The sequence below is a fragment of the Hibiscus syriacus genome, unplaced genomic scaffold (genome assembly GCF_006381635.1).
Source record: "Hibiscus syriacus cultivar Baekdansim isolate YM2019G1 unplaced genomic scaffold, ASM638163v2 tig00111311_pilon, whole genome shotgun sequence".
NCBI classification, from domain to species: Eukaryota; Viridiplantae; Streptophyta; class Magnoliopsida; order Malvales; family Malvaceae; genus Hibiscus; species Hibiscus syriacus.
This window is the reverse complement of record NW_024063054.1, coordinates 479,356-495,604: the sequence shown is the minus strand read 5'-3', so window position 1 is coordinate 495,604 and position 16,249 is coordinate 479,356.

Genomic DNA, 16,249 nt, shown 5'->3' with positions numbered 1-16,249 from the left:
TCATTTTCATATTTTCTAAGTGTAAAGATGCATGAGAAATTGTTGCTCAAATAGGGTATATAGGAATTGTTTTGTATTAAGGAAAATAGGAAAACCCATATCCCACATTGGTGGGATATTAAGCAATGAAATGGTTTATATACACAAACTCACTTACTAGTTATTGAATGATTTGAGTTAAAATTGTGCATTGCTTATAGGTGTAGGGGTGTAAATCCAAGTTCGTTGAACACATTGGGGTGAAACCTATCTTTTACGCATGATGTGATTGGTTGGGTATCCTACGAATATTTTCCTTAAGTAAAACCTGTATTTTTTAGATATTCTTAATTAAAAAAGATATTATGTGATTTCCTTTTAATTTAAATATTAAATATAGTATGACTTGTAATTCACGAATATATTCGATATAAAACGGTATTAATTGATTATTTCTGATTTTATTCGGATGCTAATTAACAGTCGAATTTTATTTAAGGCAATATTAATTAATTGTTTCCGATTTTATTCGGATACTAATTAATAGCCAAAATATATATTATTTCCAATTCGTCTCCCTTGTGAAACACTATAAATACCGTGCTAACTTACTAGGTTAAACACGATTCAAAAACTCTCTTCTTCCTCTCTTGTTTTCGGTGATAGTCTCTAGCAAGATTTGGTTCGTGATCTTGCAAGTTATGCTACTGTACGCTGATCATATCGTTGTTGTGTCATGGGAGATAGACGAGCAAGATATCTTGAGCACCAAGGAGTGACTGAAAATCTGCCTTAAGGAAACTATGTTGTTGCAAGCCTCAACCTGATTTAAGTTCGATATCCTATTGTTATTTAGTTTCTTTACGCTAACATGTTTCTTCTACTTTATTAATAAAATTCAATTTTTTTATTTTATTTTCGTCTCAGATTGTATAACAATCTTAAGACATATTCTTATTCTACATTTCTAAAAAAATCCGAGACTAAGTTGAAAAACATGTGAAAATCGAAGCAAATTAATTCATTTTCAGGAATTATCCTACCGTTTTAACGGGTTTGCTTAGAGTGGACAAATATGTTTTGACAGAAATTGTAGGTGTAGTAACATTGGTTACTAATTCGGTTTCTGTTTCTTTTACAGAACGAAGGAAGCAACAAATTCCAATGGGTTTCTCAGCTTGGATACTAGAATGATGATTCTAGTTTAGAATCCGAATACGAATCAATCAACTGTAGCAGTTAACCACAGTGAGAGGCCATCGAAATTTTGTGGAGAAAATTTCAAGATATGACAGCAAAAGATATGGTTAAGGGGGAGATTTGTAATACCCCAAATACCGAATTAGGGACTTTATTGAAATGATTTAAAAATAAGAGGATTTATTTGATTAAATGCTAAAAGATGAGAATGATTAGGATTTATGGTTTAGACTAAATTGTGATAATGAAATATTAAGAGGGCATTTTGGTCCTTTAAATGAAAGTGAATTTAAAATTATTATTAGTAAGGTATTGAAAAAAAGGAAAAAAGGAATTAAGCTACCACAAAAGTCTTCTTTCTTTTCTTCTTCCTTCCCCGTAGAAAAGCTCTCCTCCATAGCTCAAATGTGAGATTTCATATGGCTAGTTTATCCTTTCGTTTTTGGTTGGTTATTGAAGCCTTGAGTATGATAGAAGCTTAAAGAATGATTAAATGAGATTAAAACTATGGAATAGAGGAAATAATGGAGATTTTAGAAAATGAGTTTTGAAATGATATGTTAGTAGATTGGTGTTTATTGATGATTATTAGTAGTTTTAACTTGTCAAAGTAGTAAATAAGAGATTAGACGCATTGGATGAGTTTAAAAACAAGTTAGAAATTGTGGTGTGATTCTTATAATCAAATGATCTTGAGGGATACTAGATGTTTTGAGTAGCTAAAAGAAGAAATGTTAGTATAGATAGTTAAAAAAGAGTTTAATAGTATTGTAGGGTGTAAATATAACAAAATTTGACCCTATCTGGGTGATACTTGGATTAAAAATTAGAAATTTCGGGCACAAGTATCGGTACTGATAGAACAATACCGATACTTTTGGCTAAAATGGGATGAATCTGCTAAGTAATATCGGTACTGATTCAATCGGTATCGATACCGAAGGGGGAGTATCGATACCGAAGGAAAGGTTTCGATACCATTCCAAAACAGAATGAAAAAATGGTATCGATACCATAGCATAATATCAATACCATGGTATGGGTATCGATACTGAGAAGCCAGAAATTGTAAGATATATTGATATTGTTGTAGAAAAGTTAATAATAGGATATATTGAGTAATGTTTAAGTGTAATTGTTAGGAAATATACTAACGATTGATATTGTACATGTATTTAATGGATGATTGAGTAGATCGAAATCAAGCTCCCGAGACAATTAAAACGAAGGGCAAAGGCAAAGTACATGAGTAAGCAACTTTTCATTTTGGATACAGTAGTGAAGATAGCCAAGTGAGTGCATTTAATTGTGTAACTATATGTTATACTACTCAAATATGTATGATTGATTAATATGTGTGCAAAATACGGAATTCATCCTAGGTGGATGAATAACCGTTTCTGCACTAAGTGTGCATTTCACGGAATTCATCATATGTGGATGAATAACCGTTTCGAAATTAAGTGCATTTCACGGAATTCATCATATGTGGATGAATAACCGTTTCGAAATTAAGTGTGCATTTCATGGAATTCATCCTATGTGGATAAATAATTGTTTCGACACTAAGTGTACATTTCACGGAATTCATCCTATGTGGATGAATAACCGTTTAGGCACTAAGTGTGCATTTCACGGAATTCATCCTATGTGGATGAATAACTGTTTCGGCACTTAGTGTGCATTTCACGGAATTCATCCTATGTGGATGAATAACCGTTTCGGCACTAAGTGTGCATTTCCCCAGAATTCATAATATGTTTATGAATAATTGAATGGGCACTACGGTGCATTATAGAGAAATGATAATGACTGGAAAATAATGAATGATATTTCATAGATAAGAAATAATGATATAATGAGTTCTTTGTATGATTAGTTTTGCCTCACTAAGTAATACTTAATGTGTGTTTATTTCACGCGTAAGTTGAGTACAAGCTGAGTAAGAGATCATCGAACATCAAAGCCAGAGTTGCCTCATCAGTAATAGTATGACATACCTGTATACTTATGATGTATTTTAGTTGGCATGTAATAGGTTTAGTAAAAGCACTCTAAATAGTATTTTTGAATTAATATGTTGTAAAACGGTGAGGTGTTTGAACATATCCTTTTATTCGTCTATTTTTAGTAAATGTATGTTTTATTCTAAGTAAATTAAAATGTTTTATAAACGAAACAAAAAATTATAGGTTTTTGAAAGAATAACAGTTTTAAAAGTGATGTAACATCTGTATCTCGTATACAGAAAAGTATACGGGAGATGTGTGTTACATTTATTGGTATCAGAGCTACATGTTTAGCCGATTCTCGACCGAATCAAGTGTAATTTTGATGTAAAAAGAGTTTACATGCCACTAAGATGTCAAGGTTACTGATAGGGTATAGAATGAAAATGAAAGATGTCTCTCCTTACTAACTTAATTACTATATTATTAAATGTTATGATAGATGTCGGATTATATAAATTCGAGAAGAGCAGCTGGTCGAGAGAGTAAAGATGGATCAGGTAGTGAAAGCTATGAGGAGAATAGCGAACATCCGATTCCATCAGAGAACGCCAGCGCACCGGCACCTCAGGGTATGCCTGTTCTGGAATTTAGAGCTTTTATGCAAGCTCTCGACGCTATTTTGTCAAGGTTTCAACCTCCTCCGCCTCCCCCTGCTTCTCCAGTACCATAAATACTAATTCCTAAGGAGTTAAGAAGTTTAAGAGTTCCTAAGTTCAGGGGAGAAGAATGTGAAGGTCTGATAGACACGGATTTATGGTTAAACGATGTGATGATGATGTTGGAAAGTCTGCAGTGCTCCGATTATGAAAAATTGGACAGAGCTATATCGTTACTCTGAGGATCATCTCGGGTATGGTGGATAAACACGACGATGTATGCATCGCCCGAGCAAGTGAACTAGAATTTTTTCTAAGAGGAGTTCAAGAACAAGTATATCGGGGAGCAGTTTATGAGATTAATGTTGTTGAAGTTTCTTAGCTTGAAACAAGGAGATCGAGCGGTGTATGAGTATGAGTCCGAATATAATAAGCTCAATTGTTAGGCTACATAGGTGGTTCCTAATGATAAAGCTCGACGAGATTGGTTCATTGAGGGTCTGAGGCCCAAGTTAAAAGAGATGATGTTGGCATTAAATTTTCCTAGTCTACAAGAAGTGATAAATAAAGAGAAGACGATTGAAAGAGCTCGAGATGAGACTCTAACACCATAGCAGAGTATGCAGATGGGAAAAAGGATGGGGATGTCTTCATCTACATCTTATGCTAAGAGATGCAAGAGCTCAGGTTTCGATATATTGAGAGCGGATGCTGTTGTTGCACAAAAGTCTAAACAGTCCCATTCTTTTGCTGCAAGCTCGGGTAGAGCTCATGTTAGACATGTGGCAAATTTCATCGGGGAGTATGTAGAGTGCTCTCTGGTGGTTGCTTTATTTGTGGAGGAACGACACATTATGCTAGGAGCTGTCCACAGAGATCCGGGAATAGATCAGTATAATCTGAGATATCAGGAGCATCACCTAATAAAAGTAAAGGAAGAGAAAGATCATGCGGTAAATCTGAGGCTAGCCAAAGACAAGAGACTCGGGGAGTGACCCTAGTCTATAATATAAAGACCAGTGATGACCGGGATGATCCGGAGATCATAATAGGTACATTTCACCTTTTTGATGAGCCTGTTTTTGTTCTAGTTGACACTGGTTCTATGCACTCATATATTAGCACAAAATTGATTAGAACTAGAGAAATTCCTTTAGAACCAATTTATAGTGAAATGGTAACGGTAAACCCTACAGGGCATAGTACAAGGGTAAACGGGTGTGTAAGAAATGTCCGATTAATATTTAAGGGATAGTATTTTCGGCCAACTTAATGGAGTTTCCTTTTGACGAGTTTGAGATCATTTTGGGCATGGATTGGTAGTCTTCACATCATGGATGGGTGGATTGTCACAAAAGTGGTTGTTTTGAAGGATGCAAAAGGCTCCGAAATAATAGTGAATGGCGAAAAAACGAAATCACCCTCCAATGTGATATCAACCATGATAACAAAGAAAATGATGTCAAAATGATGTGTAGCTTTTTTAGCTAATGTGATAGACACTCGAGTATCAGAAGTGAGATTGAAAGATATTCTAATAGTTATGGGTTTCCAGAGGTTTTTCTGGAAGAGTTATCGGGTTTCCCTCCTGATCGTGAGGTTGAATTCAGAATTAAAGTTTACCAGGGTATCGAACCTGTTTCTATAGCTCCATATAGAATGGCTCCAATAGAGTTAAGGCAATTAAAAGCACAGTTGCAAGAGCTACTTGATAAAGGATTCATCAGACCCAACGTTTCTCCTTGGGGAACACCTGTGTTATTTGTGAAAAAGAATGACATATATATGCGATTATGTATTGACTATCGTCAGTTGAATAAGGTAATGATAAAGAACAAGTATCCTCTTCCGAGGATTAATGAAATGTTTGATCAGTTGAAAGACGCAACAGTGTTCTCTAAGATATATTTGAGGTCGGGGTACCATCAATTAAAAATTGAAAAGGAAGATATTTCCAAGACGGCTTTTCGAACTCAGTACGAACACTATGAATTTGTGGTAATGCCATTTGGATTAACAAATGCTCCTGTAGTTTTTATGGATTTAATGAATAAAGTATTCCAATCGTACTTGGATCAGTTCGTGGTAGTGTTTATAGATGATATCTTAGTAAATTCCAAGTCAAGGGAGGAACATGATGCTCATCTTCGAGTGGTTCTTCAGACACTGCGTGATAAGAAGTTGTATGTGAAATTGTCCAAATATGAATTTTGGTTAGCTGAGATTGCTTTCCTTGGTCATATAGTCTCGACAGAAGGTATAAGAGTCGATCCCAAAAAGATTTAAGCCATAGTGGATTGGCAACCCCCAAGGAATATTTCTGAAGTTCAGAGTTTCTTGGGGCTCGCTAGTTATTATAGGCGATTTGTGAAGAATTTTTCGATGCTAACTCTGCCGCTAACTAAGTTATTACGGAAGGATGTGCCTTTCGTTTAGACGGATAGATGCTATAAAAGTTTTGAAATTCTAAAGAAAATAGTAACTGAGGCTCCAGTGCTCGTGCAACCTGAGTCGATTAAAGAATATGTCATTTATAGTGATGCATCCCATAATGGGTTAGGATGTGTGCTGATGCAAGAGGGGAAGGTTATGGCTTATGCCTCAAGGTAGCTAAAGAATCATGAGAGAAATTACCCGACGCATGATTTAGAATTATCCGCAATGGTGTTTGCTTTAAAAATCTGGCGCCATTATCTGTACGGGGAGCGTTGCCATGTTTACATTGATCACAATAGTTTAAAATGTTTGATGACTCAGAAAGAGCTGAATTTGAGACATAGAAGATGGATTAAGCTCTTAAAAGATTATGATTTGGTTATTGACTATCATCCGGGAAAAGCTAATGTAGTAGTCGATGCGCTCAGTCGAAGACTTTTGCAGCTTTAAGGGCTTTAGATACACATATGTCTTTAAAGGAAGATGTTGCTTTGATTTTTGAATTAAAGTTATGGTTGATGTTTTTAGATCGGGTTAAAGAGCTGCAAGGTCGATATAAGAAATATTTGATAAAATTGGTGCAAGTAAAAAAAAAAGAAGCCATAGATTTTGAAATCAGGGATAATGAATGTTTTTATTACCGTGGAAAACTTTGCATTCTTGATGATATTAAATTAAGTAAATATATTATTGGTGAGGCATATTATAGCACTTTGATGATCCACCCAGGTGGAAATAAGATGTATCAGGATTTAAAAAGTCGTTACTGGTGGCCTGGCATGAAAAAAGCGGTCACAGAGTTTATTGCCAACTGTTTGACATGTCAACAAGTGAAAGCTAAGCATCAAGTGTCATCCGGGTTACTACAACCAATATTCATTCCTGAGTGGAAGTGAGAGCGAGTCATAATGAATTTTGTTTCAGGGCTACCGTTGTCACTAGGTAAAAAAGACTCGATTTGGGTAATAGTAGACAGATTAACTAAGACGACTCATTTTATTCCAGTTTGGGTAGACCATTCAATAGATAAGTACGCAGAGTTGTATATAAAAAATAGTTAGACTACACGGAGTGCCAATTCGATAGTGTTTGATAGAGACCCATGGTTTACTTCAAGATTTTGGAAGTCTTTGCATGAGGCATTGGGTACTCGATTGAACTTTAGTAAAACTTTTCATCCGCAGAAAGATGGACAGTCAGAGCGAGCTATTCAGATACAAAAGGATATGCTAAGGGCATGTGTGATTGAATTTAAGGGATCATGGGAAATGTATTTGCCTTTAGCGGAATTTACGTATAACAATATTTATCAATCAAGTAATAAGATGGCTCCGTATGAAGCTCTGTATGGAGGAATTTCATAACACCATTAAATTTGTTTGAACTAAAAGATCGAGACCTGGTTGGCATGGATTTAATGAAGGATATGGAGGAAAAGTGAAAATAATCTAGAACAATCTAAAGATAGCCTCAGATCACCAGAAGTCTTATGCTGATTTGAAAATAAAAGAAATTGAATTTTAAACGGGGATAAAGTATTTCTGAAGGTATCGCCTGGGAAGAAGGTATTACGTTTTGGGAAAAAATGAAAGTTGAGTACGAGATTCATTGGACCGTATGAGATTTTAAAAAGGGACAGACCCATAGCTTATCAGTTAGCTTTGTATCCGGATATGGACAAGATCCGTAATGTTTTCCATATATCGTTGCTTAGAAGGTACATATCAGATCCACCTCATGTTATTAATCCTGAAGAAATAGAGATACAACCAGATTTAACCTATGAGGAAGAACCAGTACGAATCTTGGCTAAGGAAACAAAGAAATTGTGTAACAAAATGATTTCGTTGGTTAAAGTACTTTGGCAGAATCATAAGGTAGAAGAGGATGCCTGGGAAAGAGAGGAGGATATGAAAAAGTAGTTTCCCTATCTCTTCGTTTCATGTACTTCTTTAAATTCGAGGATGAATTTTCTTAAGGGGGAGATTTGTAATACCCAAATATTAAATTAGGGACTTTATTGAAATGATTTAAAAATAAGAGAATTTTTCCGATTAAATGCTAAAAGATGAGAATGATTAGGATTTATGGTTTAGACTAAATTATGACAATGAAATATTAAAAGGGCATTTTGGTCCTTTAAATGAAAGTGAATTTAAAATTATTATTAGTAAGGTATTGAAAAATGAGAGAAAAAGGGAATTAGGCTACTACAAAAGTCTTCTTTCTTTTCTTCTTCCTTTCCCGTAGAAAAGATCTCCTCCATAGCTCAAAGGTGATATTTCATATGGCTAGTTTATCCTTTCGTTTTTGGTTGGTTATTGAAGCCTTGAGTATGATAGCAGCTTAAAGAATGATTAAATGAGATTAAAACTATGAAATAGAGGAAATAATTGAGATTTTAGAAAATGAGTTTTGAAATAATATGTTAGTAGATTGGTGTTTATTGATGATTATGAGTAGTTTTGACTTGTCAAAGTAGTAAATAAGATATTAGAAGCATTGGATGAGTTTAAAAACAAGTTAGAAATTATGGTGTGATTCTTAGAATCAAATGATCTTGAGGGATAATAGATGTTTTGAGTAGCTAAATGAAGAAATGTTAGTATGGATAGTTAAATAAGAGTTTAATAGCATTCTAGGGTGTAAATATAACGAAATTTGACCCTATTAAGGTTCCCTATTTGGATGAATATGCTAAGTAGTATCAGTACTGATTCAATCGGTATCGATACCGAAGGGAAGGTATCGATATCATTCCAAAACAGAATGCAAAAATGGTATCGATACCATAGCATAGTATCGGTACCATAGTGTGGTAGTATCAATACCATGGTATGTGTATCGATACTAAGAAGACATAAATTGTATGATAGACTGATATTTTTGTAGAAAAGTTAATAATAAGATATATTGAGTAATGTTTACGTGTAATTGTTAGGAAATATACTAACAATTGATATTGTACATGTATTTAATGGATGATTGAGTAGATCGAAATCAAGCTCCCGAGACAAGTAAAACGAAGGGCAAAGGCAAAGTACCTGAGTAAGCAGTTTTGCATTTTGGATATAGTGGCGAAGATAGCAAGGTGAGTGCATTTAATTGTGTAAATATATGTTATACTATTCAAATATGTATGATTGATTAATACGTGTGTGATGATTACCAAATAGGCACTAAGTGTGCAAAGTACGGAATTCATCCTAGGTGGATGAATAACCGTTTCAGCACTAAGTGTGCATTTCACGGAATTCATCATATGTGGATGAATATCCGTTTCACCACTAATTGTGCAATTCACCATATGTGGATGAATAACCGTTTTGGCACTAAGTGTGCATTTCACGAAATTCATGCTATGTGGATGAATAACCGTTTCGGTACTAAGTGTGCATTTTACGGAATTCATCATATGTGGATGAATAATCATTTCGGCACTAAGTGTTCATATCACGGAATTCATCCTATGGGGATGAATAACTGTTTCGGCACTAAGTGTGCATTTCACAAAATTCATCCTATGTGGATGAATAACCGTTTCGGCACTAAGTGTGCATTTCCCCATAATTCATAATATGTTTATGAATAATTGAATGGGCACTACGGTGTATTATAGAGAAATGATAATGACTGAAAAACAATGAATGGGTATTTCACATATAAGAAATAATGATATAATGAGTTCTTTGTATGATTAGTTTTGCCTCACTAAGTAATATTTAACGTATGTTTATTTCATGCGTAAGTTGAGTACAAGCTGAGTGTTAGGATTTTCGGAAGCTCGAATCGACAACCGGAACGGTTTGCAAAGAGGGGTCGGAACGGTTTTGTGTTTAGGGAGTAAGGAGATTGAAAGATAGAGAATTGCACATCAATTTATAGTAGTTCGACTTTCTCAAACAAAGTCTACGTCCACTACCTTAGCTCCTCACCAAGGATTTTCCAACAAATTCACTAATTTGTTCTTTTTTTAGGATAAAGAGTAACCTTACAAACTCCCTAGTTTTTCCTGGCTAAACTAGAACCTTTCCCTAGCTTTTACACGGGATTAGCTAGAACCTTTCCCCTTTACAAAAGGATAAAAAATGTAAACAAGAAAACCTCTCTAAGGTAGGTGTTTACAAGAATTAAGCTCACAAGAACAAAATATTTACAAGAGAAAGATGAAATAAGATTGAAAAACTCTTCTCTTGTGTTTGATTGCTTGGATAGTTGTTCTCTTACTTCTTCGAGTGTCCTTAGCTTGTATTTATAGCTTGGAATGTGTTTGAAGTCGTATATAGTCGTTGGGGATGTTTTGGAGCCGTTTGAAGATGAGAAACAATTAATAAAACAGCTTGGAGCATGGGGGGAATTGGTACCCCCTCATGGGGAATCGGTTCCCTAAGTGCAATATGTTTTTGACCGTTAGACAGGGGGGGAATCTGTAACCCCTGGGGGGGAATATGTTCCCCCTGGGCAATATGATTTTTCTTGGCTTTGAAACGGTTCGAAATACTTTATAAAATTGTTTTAAAAATAGTTAAGTATAAAACACAATTTTACACTTTAGTAAGGATTAAAATGAACTTTGAAAGACTTGGAGTAATATTTTGATATTCGAATAATTACATCGAATATACTTAGAAAATCTTTTGTAAAATCTTAAAATTCATTTAACTTAATTTGTTATATCGAAACATCAAAATGTTTTCAACAATCTCCCCTTTTTGATATAACAAAACATTTGAGTAATTTTAAGATTTTGAAATCAAGTTTGAAATTACTCCCCCTTTGTAACACCCCCAACCCGTACTCGACCCGGATATGAGTCAGGGATACTACATTGACTTTAAAACACGACTCTTAACCAATAATAGCAAAATATTTGAACTTATATTAAGAAAATACAATAATATACATATTGTAATATAAGTTTATCAAAATGTTCAGAGCATACACAACTTAACCCTTTAATTACATGCCAACTGCCATTTACATAACAAAATGACCTACTGATTAAGTTGCTTCTGATCTGGTGGTTGCAGGAGTAATGCTGTCAAGCTGCTTCACCTGTCTCGTCTATTTTCTCGGATCCTACGTGTGAAACACTCGCACGCTAAGTCATCGACTTAGTGAGGCAGTAATAATAACAAGGCAATGTAATGAAAATGTCATGATCATATGAGATGCAAACATGTACTTAATCAACGTAGTATACATCATCAATATCCATACCTGTAAGCGTATGACTGTAACATTCATGAATCTGTATTAATAAGTTTATTGGCCCATGATAGCATATTGAGAACCTAAGGTATCTGAGTAATGTGAGGTTGTGCACTATGATGTCACCACAGCTCGTATAAATGCACCGAAGTGCCGCGTAGAATTGCACCGTAGTGCCATATAATGATGTCCATAAGGACCACATATAATTCCTTAAGAATCATATACATATACTAGGGATCAAGTATGTGTCTTTCCAAGACTTCACACATGTTCCACAGAATATATATATATCCCGAAGGACCGCGTAGAATTGCACCGTAGTGCCATATAATGATGTCCATAAGGACCACATAGAATTCCTTAAGAATCATATACATATACTAAGGATCAAGCATGTGTCTTTCAAGACTTCACACATGTTCCAAAGAATATACATATGTCCCGAAGGACCGCGTAGACCCTCTACCCTTGGCATGCCAACTATACCTATAGTTCTCATCTACATAACATGGGCTTTTACATTTCACGTAGTCTATATGTAGACATATAATTTCTTACCTTCACATAGCTCATAACTTTTCCCACATATTCATGTCATATAATGCATTTTATATGAAATGTGTCTCATAATACAAATATGCTCATGTACCAAGATATAAAATCTAGACTTATCACAAGTCTAGAATGAAGTATATTTCTATAATCATACTATGCATATGCACTCACTTATACTTCTTTGCCTTTTCCTCGATCGATCCTACTTGTAGATTGTTCCCGAACTCGTGTAGGCTCGGTATCTACATAAACATAATTTTCAAGATGATCATCAGATGTCTATGTCTTGAAATTAAGCTTTAATAGCTTACTAATTTAAGAAATTAATAGCTTAGTCTTTCTTTCTTTTCTTCTTTTTTTTTCATGGGGGAATCGGTTCCCCCCCCTGGGTATCGATTCCCCTCTAGCATTCTGGAAATTCATATTTGAGGGGTATCGGTTCCCCTTGAATGGGTACCGATTCCCCTAGCCCGAAAATCCTATTTTGAGCTCGAAAATCCTTTCCTTTCAGCTCAAATATACATATTTCACTCCTTTAATACTCTTAGCTTTCACACTTACTTAAACTAATTATTATCCATTCAATACCTCTAAAACTAAGAAAACTACTCATCCATATATAATTGAAGAATCTTACTCCAATTCCAACTTGTTCTAATTTCAATTCTATTACTTCATACTTCTTAATTAACTTATTGACAAGTCAAAAATTTTATTCAAACATCAAAAACTCATCCATATCAAAATTTCATCTAAAAACTCATTTTTCAAATCTATCTCTAAAACACTTATCTTGTTGTCTTAATGCCATATAAGCTTTCCTTAACTTATATAACATCCAAACTTCCATTTCCAATCTTAAAAATCAGAGAAACTACCAAGGTTCAGATTCTTACCTTTACTTGCAAGCTTCACGTTTGGAGAAGGAAGAGAAGAAGATAAGAAGGAAGGAAGAAGAAATGAGAGGATTCTGGAAACCTAATGCCCCACGTGGGTTCTAATATAATCCCATAACATTTTTTTAATTATAATTTTTCCTTACAAATGACCATTTTGTCCTTACATTCATTTCATATTTACTAACCATTATTTTTAAACTATATAATTATTCTACTTTAATCACCAAATGTTGAAACTTTGCAAATTAATCACTAACCCGGCATGGAGGATGTTACAAATCTCCCTCCCTTAAGAAAATTCATCCTCGAATTTTCAATAAGAAAAGAGATGGGGATACTGATTCCTCATATCCTCCTCACGCTCCCACGTTGCTTCTTTTACTTTGTGGTTTCTCCACAACACTTTGACCAAAGGAATAGTCTTGTTCCTCAATTGCTTAACCTCATGAGCTAAAATTTGAATCGGTTCTTCCTCATAAGTCATATCCGGTTGTACCTCGATCTCTTCTGGATTTACGATATGGGAAGGATCAGATCTATATCTTCGAAGCATTGAAACGTGAAAGACATCATGTATCTTTTCCATCTCAGGTGGTAAAGTTAGCTGATATGCTACAGGTCCTACTCTCTTTACAATCTCATATGATCCAATAAACCGAGGACTCAATTTTCCTTTTCGACCAAATCTCAACACCTTCTTCCATGGAGACACTTTTAAAAACACTTTATCTCCAACTTGAAATTCAATTTCTTTCCTTTTTAGATATGCATATGATTTTTGTCTGTCTGCTGCAGCTTTGAGATTACTCTGAATTATCTGGACCTTTTCTTCTACTTCCTGAATCAACTCAGGACCAAGCACTTCTTTATCTTTGAGCTCATGCCAGTTCAAAGGCGTACGACATTTCCTTCCATAAAGAGCTTCATAGGGAGCCATTTTAATACTCGACTGATAACTATTGTTGTAAGCGAACTCTGCCAGCGGTAAATACTTTTCCCATGATCCTTTAAATTCCATTACGCATGCTCTCAACATATCTTCCAATATCTGAATAGTTCTCTCTGATTGCCCATCAGTCTGAGGATGAAAAGCCGTACTAAAGTTTAAACGAGTTCCCAACGCTCCATGCAAAGATTTCCAGAATCTAGAAGTGAATCGAGGGTCTCGATCAGAGACTATGGAAACAGGTACTCCATGCAATCTAATAACTTCTCTAATATACAGCTCTGCATACTTTTCCATAGAGAAATTCGTTCTAACCGGAAGGAAATGCGCTTAGTTAATCGATCCACAATTACCCAGATTGATTCTTTTGTTCGGGGTCAAAGGTAACCCCAAAACAAATCCATCGTAACTTTTCCCATTTCCATGGAATGAAAAGCGGTTGCAATAATCCTGATGGAACTTGATGCTCGCTTTGACTTGTTGACATATCAAACACTTAGACACAAATTCGTGATGCTTCGCTTCATCCTGACCACCAAAATCGTCCTTCAAATCCATATACATCTTGGTTCCACCCGGGTGCATCGTTAACGGACTGCAATGAGCCTCTGATAAAATTTCTTTCTTCAAGTCGTCATTGTCGGGTATTACAATTCTTCCTTTACAATATAGATTTCCATCTGACTTAATCTCAAAGTCTTTAATCTCTTTGTTCTTTACTTGTTCAATTCTTTTCAAACACATTCATCTTTACCTTGCAATTCTCCTATTCGTTCCAACCATGCTGGTTTTAAGGGTTATTCTGCACAAAGACCACCGTCTCCCATTAAAGATAATCTTGCATCCATAGCTCGTAAAGCTGCAAACGTCTTTCTACTCAGAGCATCTGCTACCACATTAGCCTTTCTGGGATGATAGTCAATTATCACATCATAATCCTTTAAGAACTCTACCCATCTACGTTGCCTCAAATTCAATTCTTTTGAGTCATCAGATACTTCAGGTCTTATGATCCGTATATAAGTAACAACGCTCCCCATAAAGATAAGACGCCAAATCCTGAGAGCGATACTACAGCAGCCATTTCTAAATCATTAGTGGGGTAATTCCTTTCATGTGGTTTCAACTTCTCGATGCGTACGCTACCACCTTTCCTTCTTGCATTAATACACACCCCAACCCGTTATGGGATGCGTCACTGTACTACAAAATTCTTGCTAGATTCCGGTTGAACCATATCGGAGTTTCCGTCAAAATTCTCTTTAAAGCTTCGAAACTTTCTTGATTTCCGAAGTCCAAACAAATGGTATGTTCTTTCTCATTAACTTTGTTAGAGCAGCACAATCATCGAAAAATTCTTAACGAATCTCGATAGTAACCGGCAAGTCCAAAAAACTCCGAACTTCCACATTCTTAGGAACTTCCCAATCCATTATAGCTTTAACCTTCTGAGGGTCTACTCTAATCCAACTGCCGAGATCACATGCCCTAAGAAAATTACTTCGTCTAGCCAAATTCACATTTAGACAATTTCGCATAGAGATTTTTATCCCTGGAATTTGCAAAACTAGCCTCAAATGTGTGCTGTGCTCTTCAATGGACTTCGAGTAAACCAGTATGTCATCAATAAAGACAACAACAAACTGGTCCAGATAGGGCTGAAAATCCTGTTCATGAGATCCATGAAAGCAGCAGGGCATTCGTTACTCCGAATGGCATTACGATGAATTCATAATGACCATATCTCGTTCTGAAAGCTGTCTTCGGAATATCTTTCTCCTGGATCTTCAATTGATGATAACCCAAACGTAGATCGATCTTCGAAAATACCGAAGCTCCTTTTAGTTGATCAAACAAGTCATCAATGCGCGGAAGGGGATACTTGTTCTTAATGGTCACCTTATTAAGCTGTCGATAATCATACAGAGACGCATTGATCCATCCTTCTTCTTAACAAATAACACCGGAGCTCCCCAAGGTGACACACTTGGTCGAATAAATCCTTTTCTAACAAATCTCGCAATTGATTCTTAACTCTTGCAATTCTTTCGGAGCCATCCGATAAGGTGCCATTGCAATTGGAGCGGTTCCTGGCATTACTTCGATTTGAAATTCTACCTCTCTATCCGGAGGTAATCCTGGCAGTTCAGCAGGAAAAACATCAGGGAATTCTCGAACTATTGGAATTTCCTCTAACCTTTTCTCTTGAGCTTGAATCAATCATTTGCAAGAAAACCCTGACATCCTTGTAGCAATTTCTTGGCAGACATCACTATATTACATTTGCTAAAGGATTACACATTTCACTGATCACATTAACTTCTATTCCTTCTGGACTCTTCAGGGTTACCTTTTTCAATCTACAGTCGACTTTCCCATAATAATGAAACAACCAATCCATTCCCAGAATCA